The sequence below is a fragment of the Balaenoptera acutorostrata genome, chromosome 2 (genome assembly GCF_949987535.1).
Source record: "Balaenoptera acutorostrata chromosome 2, mBalAcu1.1, whole genome shotgun sequence".
Classification (NCBI taxonomy): domain Eukaryota; kingdom Metazoa; phylum Chordata; class Mammalia; order Artiodactyla; family Balaenopteridae; genus Balaenoptera; species Balaenoptera acutorostrata.
Genome location: NC_080065.1, coordinates 20937602 through 20956273, shown reverse-complemented (window position 1 = coordinate 20956273; position 18672 = coordinate 20937602).

Sequence of the window (18672 nt, the reverse complement as noted above, 5' to 3'; positions counted from 1 at the left end):
AGCCACTATGGAGAACAGTATGGAGGTTCCTTAAAAAACTAAAAATAGAATTACCATATGATGCAGCAATCCCACTACTGGGCATATACCCAGAGAAAATTATAATTCAAAAAGACACATGCACCCCAATGTTCATTGCAGCACTATTTACAGTAGCCAGGTCATGGAAGCAACCTAAATGCCCATCAACAGATGAATGGATAAAGAAGATGTTGTACATATATACAGTGGAATGTTACTCAGCCATAGAAAGGAATGAAATTGGGTCATTTGTGGAGACTTGGATGGACCTAGAGACTGCCATACAGAGCAAGGTAAGTCAGAAAGAGAAAAACAAATATCATATATTAACGCATATATGTTGAACCTAGAAAAATGGTACAGATGAACGGGTTTGCAGGGCAGAAATAGAGACACAGATGTAGAGAACAAATGTATGGACACCAAGGGGGGTAAGAGGCGGGGGGATGGTGGTGGTGTGATGAATTGGGAGATTGGGATTGACATATATACACTAATATGTATAAAATGGATAACTAACAAGAACCTGCTGTATAAAAAAATAAATAAAATAAAATTCAAAAAGAAAAAAAAAACTTTTTGGGACTTCCCTGGTGGTGCAGTGGTTAAGAATTTGCCTGCCAATACAGGGGACACAAGCTCGAGCCCTGGTCCGGGAAGATCCCATATGTCCCGGAGCAACTAAGAGCATGCACCACAACAACTGAGCCTGTGCTCTAGAGTCTGTGAGCCACAACTACTGAGCCAGCGTGCCACAACTACTGAAGCCCATGCGCCTAGAGCCCATGCTCCGCAACAAGACAAGCCACTGCGATGAGAAGCCTGCGTACCGTAACCAAGAGTAGCCCGGCTCAATGCAACTAAAGAAAGCCCATGTGCAGCAACAAAGATCTGACCCAGCCCTAAATAAATAAATAAATAAATAAATAAATAAATTTACTAAAAAAAAAAAAAGAACTTTTTGAATCTTCATACCAGAATCTGCATACCAGATTCATTGTTCTCTGGACTTCACTGAGAATTGAGGCCAGCACAGTTTCCTGTTTTTGTGCTAAACAATTCTGGGTCCAGGTAATAAAAAAAAGAAAAGAAAAAAAAAAAGGTCAGCTGTTTGCTCCAGGAAATAGTAGCTCTTGGAAGGTAAGACTGTGAACCAAATAGCTTACCTTTCAAGACTAGCATCTTGCTCACCAAGGCTCACTTCAGGACCTTCTCTCTTTGGGCCAAACCAGTTCAAAGCATTCACGCCATCAACTGCCTACTCCCATCCAGTTCCCTGATTTTCAAAGAGGCCCTAAAAACCCACAAATATCCTTCCCTAATTCTCCTATTTTAAAACAATACCAATGTCTGTCAAGGTGGCTTATTACTGCAATAAACCTAAAAAACCATCTTTGCTTCAACAAGTGGGTTTTTTGATAGTTATTTGAGGCACTGACAGTTGACATTTCTCATAGTTGGTTCATTAGAGGTCCTGGTTCTAAAATGACACAATCACCAAATGTCATGTGTCAATCTCAGTTAGATCTTAATGCAGAGAAAACAAAAGTAGCTTAAGAGAATGTTGTGGGAATTAGGGTAATGTAAATGTTTTCTGAATATGAAACGACATTATGGAATTTTTGTTTACTTGTATAGGTGTTGTATGTGGTTTGTAAATTATGTGGGAGATTGTTTTTTCTTAGAACATGCTGAAATATTGTTGGGTGGACAATTTTCAGAAGGTATAGCAAAACAGATGATGTATAGATCAATACAAAAGATCAAGTACACGCAGAAAATTATTAAAATTCTTAAATCCAGCTGGACGGTATATGCACACTCAGTGTATTTGTTTTCAACCTTTGCTAGAAAATCTTATTTTAAAAATATGGGAAATATTCTTCCCCAAAGCTTTGTAGGAACACAGACCAGAAACTGCCTTCTGGTTGTTAATATTGTCTACAAGTTGTTTGTTTAGAGTTTCTTGAAGTTTGCCAAAAATTTTACATTTGAATATTTCACATTGAGAATCTAAAGTATATTTTTGTAATATCCCACCAAAGAGCTTTTTCAATTTACTCAAATCCTCACACCCATAAATCTGAAGGTAGACATTTACATTACATTTTATTACATTCAATGTTCTACATTAGTCTCTGAGAGATTCTTTGGGGAAAAAATGCATATACACACTTTTGTGTATACACACATATACATAAATACACATACACTTACAATTAAGCATTACTTCCTTCTAATATTTTGAATGAAGGAGGTAGGGCCAAATCATAAACATAGCTATTTTAGTCTTTAGCCAAAAAGTGGTATTTTAGAAGCTTGAAAATGACAGAGCTATCTGCTGAAACATTCCATGAAACTCATAAATTACTACTTCTGAGTTTTCCTAGAGCTATTAAAATTTGAAAAGGAGAGAAAGGAAAAAAAAAAAAAGGCTTCCATCCCAATCTACAAAAAGGGATTAAACATCATGGCATTGACATCTGGACTTTCAAGCAGGTGAATAAAAGGCCTACCCAGAATTGACAGCCCGCTGACTTTTATTTAATTCAAAATTACTATTCATGTCAACTCAAATTCCAGAGAAAGTGGCAATCTGGTGTCACAAATGCTGAATGTGAGCAAGATTGTCACACAAAGGTTAGTACCATATGTCACACTTAGAATAGAAACATAATTTTCTTTGGGGGCATGGATTATAAAATGTCCACTAAGACTGACTTTTATTGGTATTTGCAATACTAAATCATATAACAAATTCATGGCTGTGGTTTATACTTTAATACAGCATTTTTAGCATATATTTATCATGAATAGATAATTTTATATAGGTAGAAGTGTATAAAAATACACACATGTATATATATGTATATATACAAAAAATAAAATATATGAGTATGTATAAAATATACACAAAAACATGTTTACGTGGGTATATATGTATAAGCTATATATGATATATCTACATTATATAGATATAAGACAGCCCCCAACAACAAGAAAATTTCTCAAAGTCAAAATGTCAGTAGTGCCTGTTTTACACTTTTAAAAATATAAAGATCCCATAACTCATTAAACATATAAGAATTTTTTTGGTAAGAATTCTATGCTTAGAATGAAGACATTTTAAGATTTTTTTCTGTTTTAAAGACTTATACTTTTGTAATTCCAAAAAAACTAGGGCTGAGAGTGACTAAAAGGATTAGGGAAGTTCATATATACATGATAGAACCAAAACCTAGGATGTATATGAAATTTGCCAGACTTGAGGAAAGAAACTATGATCAGAAATATAGTAGTTATCTATTGCTACCTAACACATTTCAGAAAACTTAGCAGCTAAAAACAGTACCATGTATTATCTCACAGTTTCAGTGGTCAAGGGGTCCAAACTGAGCTTAGCTGGTCCACTGCTTCAAGGTCTCTCACACGGTTGAAATAAAGTTTTTGGCCAGGGTTATGTTCTTATTTGAGGCTTAAATGGAAAAGAATCTGCTTCCAAGCTTATGTGGTCGTTGGCCACATTCAGTCCCTTGTGGGTTGTTAGCTTCAGGGCTTCAGCTTCTTGGGGGCTGTCAGCCAGAGGCCACCCCTAATCCCTAGCCACCTGTTGGAAATAGGCTGCACTCTTTTCCAGTTTTTTTTGCCAGTGGGCCTCCCCAACATGGCTTCTTGCTTCATTAAAGCATGCAAGGCTAGCAGGCAATCTAAATAGTCTGTTACACAAGCTGTCATGTTTATAATAATATCACATAGACATGGATTGGCATCTCATCACATTTGACATATCCTTTTGGTTAAAAGCAAGTCAAAGATCTCACCTATGCTCAAATGGAGGAGATTACACAAGAGCATGAATACCAGGATGCAGAGACCATGAGGGGTCATCTTAAAACTTACTCCCTGCAGTAGGTAAAGGAAGTAATTTATGCAGAGACTCTCCTGTGTTATCACTTGCTGGAATCTGAATGTCACAGACAGGAGGTAGGAAATAAAGAATACTGACCTCAGATGAAATCAGCAGAACTGCACACAATGAGTTAATTGTAAGGAAGAGGAGATTTCTAGTATCAGCTGAGGATTATGTATTGCATGGTACAGTGAATAAGGTGGCCTCTAAAATAACACTTAGAGTCATTAATTCCATAAACAAACCAAGGTTTACATCAATAAGAAGTCTAAGTGTTTTTAGACTAATTGTTATAATAGAACATATGTTACCATTTACCTGTATTAAGTACATTTTAAATCATTTTAAAATCAATGATATCGGAATTTTTTAAGATTTAAAAATGCTCAAAATATAAATTGTTTATGAAATACTCTTTTCCTCTCCTAAAGAACTAAACCTGAGGGACTGAGTAAATACACTTGGAACTACTAGGGAAAAAAATCATATTGACTTAATTGGATATACATATGTGTGTGTGTGTGTGTGTGTGTAATTTCTACTATTAATATGGTGTTCTGAAAAGTTGAACATAAAAAAAGACAAAGCAAGAAAAAATGGCAAGGGTGATGGGAAAGAGCAGGGTGATGGGAAGAAGCAGGTAAGAAAATGTATAGTCCATAAAAACCATATTGTAAAATTTTATAAAATCAGGAAAGTATATTTTACTTATATTTAAATAAGAACTCATTATGATAAAGCTTTAGGAAGTACTTAGTATTGTTTCTGCCAGGCTTTTTGTCAATACTCTTCTGTGTCTCACCAGGATCTTATTAGTTTACATTACCTAAGATTATTGCGTATTTATGACTAATAATGAGTAATCATGCATTCTTAATGGAATTGTGATTATCTTTGTGTTTCCTTTCCTACACTCTTCACATTTAATTATTCACATCTAATTGTATCTAATAATTCTCCAGCCTCTTGTTTTGCCATTTAAAATCTATATGATAGAGAAAACAGTAGAGCTAATAAATCTCAAATATATATTTTCAGCCCTGATTTCTGATTCTTCTTTAAAGGAACTTCATTTTCATTTCTACTATGTCTTTTGGAAATATCTCAGAGGCATGTGAAACCCCACATGTCTGTAGTGGACCTAGCTTGCTGCTGTCAGGCTATGAACCATTCCTCTGCTCCAATGGTCTCTATTTTAATAAAAAGTATCAAAATCCACCAAATTTTTGAAGCCAGAAAGCTTGAGGTCTTCTTGACTCGTCCCACTTCATGCTTTGGACATCCAATCACTCATTTTCTTTTGAATCGTCAACTAGTCTGTATCCTGATTGGATGCTGATGCCTCCATACCTATATCTGCAACCCTAAGATTTTTTGTAAAACGTTAACATTTTATTATACTTTCTATAATTGCTCCTTGGATGTTTAATAAGCAAATCACTCTTCAAATGCCCAAATCAGACTTGCACTCACCTTCCACACATCTACCTATTCCTCACCAGCCTTCTACTTCTTAGTAGGTAGCCTTATCATCCACTCAGTTGCTCAAACTAAAAATCTAAACGTGATCTGTTGATTTGTGTTTGTTTTATTCCTTCACATCTAATATGCCATTATTCAATAAATCCTCTAGGAGATATTCCAGATAGGAGGACTGTACCACCTCTACTGCTAAAATGCTAGTCTGTGCCAAAGTACACTTGCCTCTGGACTACAGCAACAAATTTCTGAATCATCTTTCTGTAGCCAGGCTGAAGAGAATGCAGATTTTTAATCTCGATTTAAAAGAAGTAAATAATCTGACTCATTGCTATTTATTGGGGCTCAGTTCCCATGCCTTTTCATTCTATCCCTCTGTCTCAGCCACATTTGCTATGGTATGATGCATAATCGACCCCAAATAGGCCTCTCTTGATCCCCATAACTGTGAATGTTACCCTACATGAAAAAAATAACTCTGTAGCTGTGATTAAGTTGAGGATCTTGAGATGGGAAGATTATTCTGGATTATCCAAATGGGCCATAAATGCAGTCACAAATGCCCTTTATAAAAAGGAGGCAGAAGCAGATTAGACTCAGAAGAGAAGGTGCAATATGATCGTGGAGGCAAAAGCTAGAGTGCTGTGGCAACAAACCAAGGAATGCTGGCCGCCATCAGAGCCGGAAGAGGCCAGGGCAAGGGCAAGAAACAGACTCTGGCTTACAGCCTCTGGAGGGAGGGCAGCCCACTTGGCATCCTCATTTTAGCCCAGTGACTTTGGATTTCCAGCCTTCAGAACTAAGAGAGAATACATTTCTGTTGTTTTAAAACATTGTTTGTGATCATTTGTTACAGCATCCATAGGGAACTAATATCCTTACTTTCTTCTGTGTCTGTTTCATACAGTTTGCATTTACTGATTTTTGTTTTGTTTTGTTTTGTTCAACCATGTTCTTAGATTATTAGATCTCATAAGCTTATAAATTTAAAATGATTGCAACAGAAATAAGTTCGTTCTTTTCACTAGTCAATGATTTTCAAATGCATACAGTAGTCAAGATGACCCTGCATCTGGGAACAACTTGCAAGTTTAACGAAACCTCCAGATGACCCCACATTCACCCATGCTGTAGACCATGATGGTTTGGGTAGTTCTAAATAGAATAACCTCTGAAGACCTAGTTTGGTAGATATTAATATTTAATGTTACTGTTGAACTTCTTTGCTATTTATTTGCATAACCCTCCAGGTTTGGGCTGTTTCTGCTTCTACTGCATTCTGAATACCAACAGGTTGTTGTTCCTTACCTAACTACCTTATAAGGATGGCTTTTATTCTTTACCCCAGGTCTCCAGCTGCTTTGCTTAGGTACCCAATTCTTTAATATGTTTTTAAAGTGAACTAAACATAGTTGGAGGGCAGAAGACTAATTTTATATATCTCTTGTATCCCACAAAGAAATCCAGGCCTGTGTACACAAGGGCCATGAAAGAAAATAACTGAAGTAAAACACCATTGAATTGTATCTTCCCTTAGTATTTACATACCACTACCATTCTTTCAATTCCCTCCAATCATCACCAACCTCTTAACTTCCCTTCTACTTCCCTCCATTTTGACATCTCTTCCAAGAGGTTAATATGTGCAAATATCTGTGCCCTTGTTTTCTAACCTTACCCAAATGTATATAAAACTTCCCTTCCAAGAGGACAATATCACACACACAAAAATAGAAAGCCAGATATTTACATCCTGAGAATGTGATGGGGGCAAGTGTTATTCATTTAAAACATAGCTAACAAAAACAAGTCTAAAATAAGAACAAGAATTTTTTTTAAAGGTACTCAAATATGTCTCAAATTTTAATAAGATCCTCTATACACACATTTATTTGCTACTGAAAATTTTTATTACAATTCAACACGCTGCTCTAACAGTGCTCTGGCCAAGCCACCCAACATTTTCTTTACATTCCTTCCACACAAGTTAATTTGTTTCAAATTCTCAGTATTGGGTTTCATTTTACAGGGACTTCAGGCTTCTAAAACAGGCAGTACCTAAGACCTACTAGTGCTTCTTTGTGTCAGATCAAAGTGGAACTAAAGTATATTCAAGTCATTCAGATGCAAGTTACATAGATTCCTTATAAGTTACTTGTATTAAGGTAGAAAAGAGATGCAAGAAAAAAGGACATCACAGAACTTATAATATAGGTCATCAAAATATTGGTACCCAATCTGCCCTAGTGTAGAGTAGCTTTCCCAAGCTGCTTCATAATGATCCTAAAATTACTAGCAGGAAAAAATAGTACAAGAATAAAGTTATTGCTCATCCGACCCTGTATCATAACTACTGTCATAACTGTTGTTGTAATTATTCTCATAATTATCCTCAGAAGGATCTCTATGATACAGGCAATAATGACAGCTACATCTAAATCTTTCCATTCTCGATTGAGTCTCAACATCCTTCTGCTGAGGCTCTCTTTGAGACTCAGACAGAGGAAGTCATTTGCCATAGCAATTTTTAATATATTGAATCACCCTTTCCATCCTTTCTCTCCAAGCAATTAACAATGTCCTCCCCCCTCTCCTCCTGTAGATTAAGTCTCCGTCCAGTCTGTTGAGGTGAATATTCTGTAGAGTGGATAGCAATTTGCTACTAGGGTTGAGAGTCAAGTTACTGAGGTTCTTTATGAACACTGCAGAGATAGATTGAGAGGCAGCTAGAATTGCCTGGGAATTTTCATCGATGGACATTTGAGGAGACTCCAGGATCCAGGTTGGGTTAACTTCTGATGAATCCATTGGAGTCTAGTCACAGCTTGAAGCTCCTCCTAGATTTTTGGATTCTAGTGGAAGGTGATGGTTTAGACTCAAACTGCTACAAAGTAGCCTGGAAGAACTATACAGCCAAGAAACAGCGAGAAAAATCCAAGCTCTGACACACCGTGGTGAGGGAAAAATCCCTGCATTTACTGTTAGTTTGACTTAGAGTGCTCTTCATCCAGGTCTAATCATAGATGGATTGTCTCACCATTTAGTTAATTAACAGCTCAAAAATTTCCTTTCAGAAAAGTTTTCTCTAGTCACCCTGGATAAGTAACATCTGTCTTCCAACTACCTTCAGTCACGGGAATCATGAGGCTTTCCCTTTTCTTTTCGAGTAGTGGCACACCAGAATGTATTTTTTTGTTTGTTTTTTGCTTTTTAAAATTTCTTTCTTTCTTTCTTTCTTAACATCTTTATTGGAGTATAATTGCTTTACAATGGTGTGTTAGTTTCTGCTGTATAACAAAGTGAATCAGCTATACATAAACATATGTCCCCATATCTCCTCCCTCTTGTATCTCCCTCCCTCCCACCCTCCCTATCCTACACCTCTAGGTGGTCACAAAGCACCAAACTGATCTCCCTGTGCTATGCGGCTGCTTCCCACTAGCGATCTATTTTACATTTGGTAGTGTATATATGTCCACGCCACCCTCTTACTTCGTCCTAGCTTACCCTTACCCTGAGCAAAGCCAATCTTTAGGGGAAAGAAAACAACAGGAAATATGCATGGACCTATTTCTTCTCTTTATTCAATAGCATAAACTGAGGACAATATTTTAGGAAGTAAATTTACGTACCTCAAGGAATTTTAAAAAGCTAAAACTGTAGACCATATAGGTCTTAACATTCTCTTGGCAGACACTGAATACATAGCAAATAAGATACATTCTGTGCCTACTTGCTTTTCCACTTCTCAAAGCCACCATCCTCTGTTTTGGTGACGTGAGCAGGATGCATTCTGTAAAATAAGGTTCATACATGCGTTATAACACACAAAGAAACAAAAAACCATTGGCAACATTTCAGTATATCATACCAAAACATGCTACCCAGAAATATAACTTTTATTTAGAAACTTCCCACGTATGAACTATGGCAGCAACTTACTCAATAGACCTTCTTGTCTGATCCAAAAGTGCTTGTACCTACATTGTGACTTCAGTAACGGACTGTAATGAATTTTCCCCAAACAACCATTGTGTAACTGTTTCCACATCTTCATAAGAAATTCGTCTTTAAGGAGGAAGTAGGAATTCAATATTTAAGACATTTGGAAGGAGAGAGTCAATAAAGTGACAAAGATGAGATGGATGGTAAGAGGAAAGTAGTGCTTGTGCAGCGTTGCATAACAGCTTATTGAGAAGGGCTTTTAAAAGGTTATTATTCTATTCTACTGAAAGTATTGATATTAAGAAACCATTTTTTTAACTGAAAATTTTTAACTCCCAATTTTTTCCTGTGTGCAGGTTTCTTCAATTTCTCAACACTGAAATTGTATACTGTGAAGTTTTTGCACTCGCTCAGCAGTTCTGTGACTTGGAAATGATCTACTTGAAAAATACTGGAGGGCTGTTTTAGTGGGAGAGTGGGAGGAGACCCTTCACGCTCACCACTATACAGGTGCAGTGTTGTTAGGAGAGGATTTTTTACCATCTTTATATGGGTGTAAATGGCCAGAAAAGCAGGTCTGAGCAGAATTTATTCTCTAAATGGAAGTAAAGATGAGCAGGGAGTCCCAAGTGAGAGCCAAGATAATTCAACCCGGCAGATATATGACTGCAGGTTGTTTATAAATAAAAAGCAAGTTCAATCAATTGGAAATGTGAACATTACCAAAAAAAAATCACATATGTTCATTTATTGGCTTATTTGACTAATTCTGCTGAATGCAACCAATCTCCTCTTGTAGCTGACACCAACAATCTACCTCCTGCAAATTCCCTGCTGACTCCATTCATGCTCCAACACCCCAACATCCACTTTCAACCTCCCCGCCGCAAGGATGCCCTCCTTTCTCCCTATGACGCTGGACATCACACCCATTAGGTCAGCTTTCCAGGCAGAATCCTCCTTACTCAACTTGAACTCTAAACTCTTACTAGGCTGCTGGAGATTCTCATCCCTCCTTTTCATGCAGATACTTACCTACTTTGCTCAGTCACCCATAGTAGTTTTTGAACTAAATTGTTTCAGAAGGAAAGGAAAGGGAATGATGAAGAGGAGTAGATAAAAATCAAGATTTTGATTTTTGAGCTTCAAAAGTATTCTTCATTTTTAGATGACTAAAAAGTGGTAATAGCTAGCTGTAAGAACAAAGCAGTTGCAATCATCGGAACTAGGCTGACATATGTAAATATTAGGTATTCATTCTTCATTTAATTGATTGCACATGTGTTGACATTTTGTTTTCTGTTTAATGATTTGCTTTATTGATGACTATTCCCATGATTAATTACATAGGCTATTTATGCCAATGGGAACTCCTGGCATCCAGGGTGGAAGGTAAAAAATTTGATCAGTTAATGGAATGTACATATAACCTTAAGTCAACAATATTAATCAGAGTAACACAGGATCAAGAAAAGAAATATTATTTAGTAGTAGACTGAGGGGACAAAAGAGTCAGACAAAAGGAGAGTCATATAGGCAAGCATATACTGGCAAAAAATAAAGAAGATATCCCATAGAAGTTTTCCAAGACATATATGAGCAATGGGAGGGAGAGAGAAAGAGGAAGAGAGAGAGAGAGAGAGAGAGAGAGAGAAACAAGAGAGATAGAAGGACACTCATTCTTTATGGCCATTCCTTTATCTCAATGCAGTCTAAGAATTCCTAGTTGTCAATACTTGCCAGAATAAGAAAGTTAGAAAAGTAATGCTATTTAAAATCTTTTATATGTATATATATGTATATATGTACAAAATAAACTCCATGAATCTTTTAATGATCTCATGAACCAAGTGAATGGTGAATTTCTATTTTCATATTAAAGAATCACTATCAGTTTTAACTCTTCAATGTTCTTCTGGACTGAGTTGTCACAAAAATAGGTATTATCATTCAGATGTTCTAAAATCATTAACACTTTTATTTGTATGTCATTCTAGCTAAGGAATGCACTGGTTTTATCTGGGATTTTTTTGTTTGGTTGTTTTTAAAACTCATTTCAATATTATAAATATGTGCAATATAAACATGGCCTATTAAGTAACCACATCATTTAAATTTGAAGAAATCTTAGGGGGCACATTCAAGATGGTGGAGGAGTAAGACGTGGAGATCACCTTCCTCCCCACAAATACTTCAAAACTATATCTACATGACGAACAACTCCTACAGAACACCCCCTGAATGCTGAAAGAAGACCTCAGACTTCCCAAAAGTATAATTTTTAGCGCTTGTTATCATTGGTGGATTTGTTTTATGGTTTGGTTGCTATCTTCTTTCTTTCTCTCTTTCTTTTTTAAATTTCTTTTTCTATTTTTCTTTCCTTCTTTCTTTCTTTCTTTCCTTCTTCCTTCCTTCCTCCCTTTCTTTCTTTCTGTCTTTCTTTTCTTTCTTTTTTTCTTCCTTCCTTTCTTTTCTTTCTTTCTTCCTTCCTTTCTTTTCTCTTTCTTTCCTTTCTTTCTTTCTTTTTTCTTCCTTCCTTCCTTTCTTCTTTCTTTCTTTCTTTTCTCTTTCTCTTTCTTTCTTTTTCTTTCTTTCTTTCTTTCCATCTTTCTTTCTTTTCTCCTGTTTCTTCTGAGCTGTGTGGCTGACAGGGTCTTGGAACTCCGTCCAGGTGTCAGGCCTGAGCCTCAGAGTTGGGGGAGCTAAGATCAGGACATTGGTCCACCAAAGAGCTCCAGGCCCCATGTAATAGCAAATGGGGAAAGCTCTCCCAGAGATCTCCATCTCAATGCTAAGACCCACATCCACTAAACAACCAGCAAGCTACGGTGCTGGACACACTATGCCAAATAACTAGCAAGACAGAAACACAAACCCAACCATGAGCAGAGAGGCTGCCTAAAATCATAATAAGTTCACAGACACCCTCAAAAAACACCACCGGACATGGTCCTGCCCACCAGAAAGACAAGATGCAGCCTCATCCACCAGAACACAGGCACCAGTCCGCTCACCAGGAAGCCTACACAACCCACTGAACCAACCTCACCCACTGGGGACAGACACCAAAAACAACGGGAACTACAAACCTGCAGCCTGTGAAACAGAAACCCCAAACACAGTAAGTAGGCAAAATGAGAAGACAGAGAAATGCACAGCAGATGAAGGAGCAAGGTAAAAACCCACCAGACCAAACAAATGAAGAGGAAATAGGCAGCCTACCTGAAAAAGAATTCAGAGTAATGATAGTAAAGATGATCCAAAATCTTGGAAATAGAATGGAGAAAATACAAGAAACGTTTAACATGCACCTAGAAGAACTAAAGAGCAAACAACCAATGATGAACACCACAATAAATGAAATTAAAAATTCTCTAGAAGGAATCAATAGCAGAAAAAATGAGGCAGAAGAATGAATAAGTGACCAGGAACACAAAAGAGTGGAAATAACTACCACAGAGCAGAATAAAGAAAAAAGAATGAAAAGAATTGAGGACAGTCTCAGAGACCTCTGGGACAACATTAAATGCACCAACGTTCAAATTATAGGGGCACCAGAGGAAGAAGAGAAAAAAAAGTGACTGAGAAAATGTTTGAAGAGATTATAGTTGAAAACTTCCCTAATATGGGGAAGGAAATACTCAATTAAGTCCAGTAAGTGCAGAGAGTCCCATACAGGATAAATCCAAGGAGAAACATGCCAAGACACATATTAATCAAACTATCAAAAATTAAGTACAAGGAAAAAATATTAAAAGCAGAAGGGAAAAGCAACAAATAACATAAAAGGGAATCCCCATTAGGTTAACAGCTGATCTTTCAGAAGAAACTATGCAAGCCAGAAGGGAGTGGCAGGACATATTTAAAGTGATGAAAGGGAAAAAAACTACAACCAAGATTACTCTACCCAGCAAGGATCTCATTCAGATTCAATGGGAAATAAAAACCTTTACAAATAAGGAAAAGGTAAGGGAATTCAGCACCACTAAACCAGCTCTACAACAAATGCTAAAGGAATCTCTATAGGCAGGAAACACAAGAGAAGGAAAAGACTTACAATAACAAACCCAAAACAATTAAGAAAATAGTAATAGGAACATACATATCAATAACTACCTTAAATGTAAAAGGATTGAATGTTCCAATCAAAAGACACAGACTTGCTGAATGGATACAAAAACAAGACCCATACATATGCTGTCTACAAGAGACCCACTTCAGAACTAGGGACACATACAGACTGAAAGTGAAGGGATGGGAAAAGATACTCCATGTAAATGGAAATCAAAAGAAAGCTGGAGTAGCCATTCTCATACCAGACAAAATAGACTTTAAAATAAAGACTATTACAAGAGACAAATACAGACAACATAATGATCAAGGGATCAATCCAAGAAGAAGATATAACAACTGTAAAGATTTACGCACCAACATAGGAGCACATCAATACATAAGGCAAATACTAACAGCCATATAAGGGGAAATCGACAGCAACACAATCATAGTAGGGGACTTTAACATCCCACTTTCACCAATGGACAGACCCTCCAAAATGAAAATATATAAGGACACACAAGCTTTAAATGACAAATTAAACATGAAGTTAATTGATATTTACAGAACATTCCATCCAAAAACAGCAGGTTACACTTTCTTCTTAAGTGCTCATGAAACATTCTCCATATCTTGGATTGCAAATCAAGCCTTGGTAAATTAAAGAAATTGAAATCGTATCAAATATCTTTTCCGACCACAACGCTATGAGACTAAATATCAATTACAGGAAAAAATCTGTAAAAACTACAAACACATGGAGGTTAAACAATGCACTAGTAGATAATTAAGAGATCACTGAAGAACTTAAGGAGGAGATCAAAAAATACCTAGAAACAAATGACGATGAAAACACAATGACCCAAAACCTATGGGATGCAGCAAAAGCAGTTCTAAGAGGGAAGTTTATAGCAATACAATCCTACCTCAAGAAATAAGAAACATCTCAAATAAACAACCTAAACTTACACATAAAGCAATTAGAGAAAGAAGAACAAAAAAACCCCAAAGTTAGCAGAAGGAAAGAAACCATAAAGATCAGATCAGAAATAAATGAAAAAGAAATGAAGGAAACAATAACAAAGATCAATAAAACTACAAGTTGTTTCTTTGAGAAGATAAACAAAATTGATAAATCATTAGCCAGACTCATCAAGAAAAAAAGGGAGAAGACTCAAATCAATAGAATCAGAAGTGAAAAAGGAGAAGTATCAACTGACACTGCAGACACACAAAAGATCATGAGAGATTACTACAAGCAACTATATGCCAAAAAAATGGACAACCTGGAAGAAATGGACACATTCTTAGAAAAGGACAACTTCCGAGACTGTACCTGGAAGTAATAGAAAATATAAACAGACCAATCACAAGCACTGAAATTGAGACTGTGATTAAGAATCTTCCAACAAACAAAAGCCAAGGACCAGATGGCTTCACAGGCAAATTCTATCAAACATTTAGAGAAGAGCTAACACCTATCATTCTCAAATTCTTCGAAAATATAGCAGAGGGAGGAACATTCCCAAACTCATTCTATGAGGTCACCATCACCCTGATACCAAAACCAGACAAAGATGACACAAAACAAGAAAACTACAGGCCAATATCACTGATGAACATAGATGCAAATATCCTCAACTAAATACTAGCAAACAGAATCCAACAGCACATTAAAAGGATCATACATCATGATCAAGTGGGCTTTATCCCAGGAATGCAAGGATTCTTCAATATACTCAAATCAATCAATGTGATAAACCATATTGACAAACTGAAGGAGAAAAACCATATGAGCATCTCAATAGATGCAGAAAGAGCTGTCGAAAAAATTCAACAACCATTTATGGTAAAAACCCTCCAGAAAGTAGGCATAGAGGGAACTTACCTCAGCCATATATGACAAAACCACAGCCAACATCATTCTCAATGGTGAAAAACTGAAACCATTTCCACTGAGATCAGGAACAAGACAAGGTTGCCCACTCTCACCACTATTATTCAACATAGTTTTGGAAGTTTTAGCCACAGCAATCAGAGAAGAGAAAGAAATAAAAGGAATCCAAACCAGAAAAGAAGAAGTAAAACTGTCACTGTTTGCAGATGACATGATACTATACATAGAGAATCCTAAAGATGCTACCAGAAAACTACTAGAGTTAATCAATGAATTTGGTAAAGTAACAGGATACAAACTTAATGCACAGAAATCTCTTGCATTCCTATACACTAATGATGAAAAATCTAAAAGAGAAATTAAGGAAACACACCCATTTACCACTGCAACAAAATGAATAAAATACCTAGGAATAAATCTACCTAAGGAGACAAAAGACCTGTATGCAGAAAACTATAAGACACTGATGAAAGAAATTAAAGATGATACAAACAGATGGAGAGATATACCATGTTCTTGAATTGGAAGAATCAACATTGTGACAATGACTATACTACCCAAAGCAATCTACAGATTCAGTGCAATCCCTATTAAACTACCAATAGCATTTTTCACAGAACTAGGACAAAAAATTTCACAATTTGTATGGAATCACAAAAGACCCTGAACAGTCAAAGAAATCTTGAGAAAGAAAAACAGAGCTGGAGGAATCAGGCTTTCGGACTTCAGACTATACTACAAACCTACAGTATGGTACAGGCACAAAAACAGAAATATAGATCAATGGAACAGGATAGAAAGCCCAGAGGTAAACACACACACATATGGTCACCTTATTTTTGATAAAGGAGGCAAGAATATACAGTGTAGAAAAGACAGCCTCTTCAATAAGTGGTGCTGGGAAAAGTGGATAGCTACATGTAAAAGAATGAAATTAGAACACTCCCTAACACCATACACAAAAATAAACTCAAAATGGATTAAAGACCTAAATGTAAGGCCAGACATGATTAAACTCTTAGAGGAAAACATAGGCAGAACACTCTAAGACATAAATTACAGCAAGATCCTTTTTGACCCACCTCCTAGAGAAATGGAAATAAGAACAAAAATAAACAAATGGGACCTAATGAAACTTAAAAGCTTTTGCACAGCAAAGGAAACCATAAACAAGACGAAAAGACCACCCTCATAATGGGAGAAAATATTTGCAAATGAAGCAACTGACAAAGGATTAATTTCAAAATATACAAGCAGCTCATGCAGCTCAATATCAAAAAAACAAAGAACCCAATCCAAAAATGGGCAAAAGACCTAAATAGACATTTCTCCAAAGAAGGTATACAGATTGCCAACAAACTCATGAAAGGATGCTCAACATCACTAATCATTAGAGAAATGTAAATCAAAACTACAATGAGGTATCACCTCACACTTGTCAGAATGGCCATCATCAAAAATTCTACAAACAATAAATGCTGGAGAGGGTGTGGAGAAAAGGGAACCCTCTTGCACTGTTGGTAGGAATTAAACTGATACAGCCACTATGGAGAAGAGTATGGATGTTCCTCAAAAAACTAAAAAATAACTACCATATGACGCAGCAATCCCACTACTGGGCAAATGCCCTGAGAAAACCATGATTCAAAAAGAGTCATGTACCACAATGTTCATTGTAGCTCTACTTACAATAGTCAGGACATGGAAGCAACTTAAGTGTCCATTGACAGATGAATGGATAAAGAAGATGTGGCACATATATGCAATGGAATATTACTCAGCCATAAAAAGAAACGAAATTGAGTTATTTTTAGTGAGTTCGATGGACCTAGAGACTGTCATACAGAGTGAAGTACGTGAGAGAGAAAAACAAATACCATGTGCTAACACATATGTATAGAATCTAAAAAAAAATAAAAAATAGTTCTGAATAACCTAGGAGCAGGACAGGAATAAAGACGCAGACATAGAGAATGGACTTGAGGACACAGGGAGGGGGAAGGTTAAGCTGGGATGAAGTGAGAGAGTGGCATGGACATATATACACTACCAAATGTAAAATAGATAGCTAGTAGGAAACAGCCGCATAGCAAAGGGAGATCAGCTCATTGCTTTGTGTCCACCTAGAGTGGTGGGATAGGGTGTGTGGGAGAAAGATGCAAGAGGGAGGAGATATTGGGATGTATATATATGTATAGCTGATTCACTTTTTTACACAGCAGAAACTAACACACCATTGTAAAGCAATTATACTCCAATAAAGATGTTAAAATAAATAAATAAATAAATTTGAAGAAATTTTAAATTATTTTTATATTCCTGAGATTAGTGGGCTTTTTCTGGTTGGTGAATATTATGTTTCATTCATTTTAATTTTCAAAGTAGAGGAGACTGTATCTATTCTCTAGAGTTGTCTTGATCTATAACTGAAATTTTAATCCAAATTTCCAATAAAAAGAGTAAATAGATATTTGTTGGATGATCTTTTTTAATTGGCATGACACTCAGGGAATAATTTAATATTTGTTTCCTTTTATTAAAATCATCATTGCTTTAAAATAGCACTATCAGTTATTGCAACTCTATAATATGACTAAATATAACAAATAATTGATATTACTGGGCTTACCTCTAACAGAGAACATAATACATGAAAATAATCCCACGAATAAAAGTCATATAATATGTATATCAGACTCAGGCATGACACTAAATAGCAATGTTTTAGAATAACTGGACATTAATTTCCTTCTATGAGGAATTAAATAGTTGAAATGAGATATCCCCAAGACTCCTTCATCTCTAAAATTCTTTCATTCCTTTCCTACTTACTAATTTTCTCTTCTTCCATCTCTTTTCATTAAGTCAAGCTTCTTCTATCCATCACATAAAATACAACCCTATTTTTCTGCTTATATTTAGAATCTGACTCTAGTTTTCTCAACACTGTTTACTGAAATTACTTTTTGCTATTAATGTTTGTGTGTGTGAGTGTGTAAAAATGAAAACAGAATAAACTGTCCATTACTTGATGTTTTACTTATTGCCACAATAATTCTGCATAACGTACCACCTCTCAAATTCACTAGCTTCCCTCTGGCTGCTGGATGACCCCAAGATCTCCAGCTACATCAGTGAATAGAGTCACTTAATCAGATGTATCTTTCAACGTGAGCACTTGCTGCAGAGGTGAAATGAGGTCCCACACTTTCAGCTTCTGGTCCAGCATATAAGAATCTTCGTCTGCTCTACATGTCTCTCATCCTCGTTGGACAGGTAGGCTAGCAGGGCAGGTGCTTTTCACACTAATAGCAGAAGGGAAAGAGCTAAAGACCAACCACATAAGTACATTTCATGCCTTTGTTGC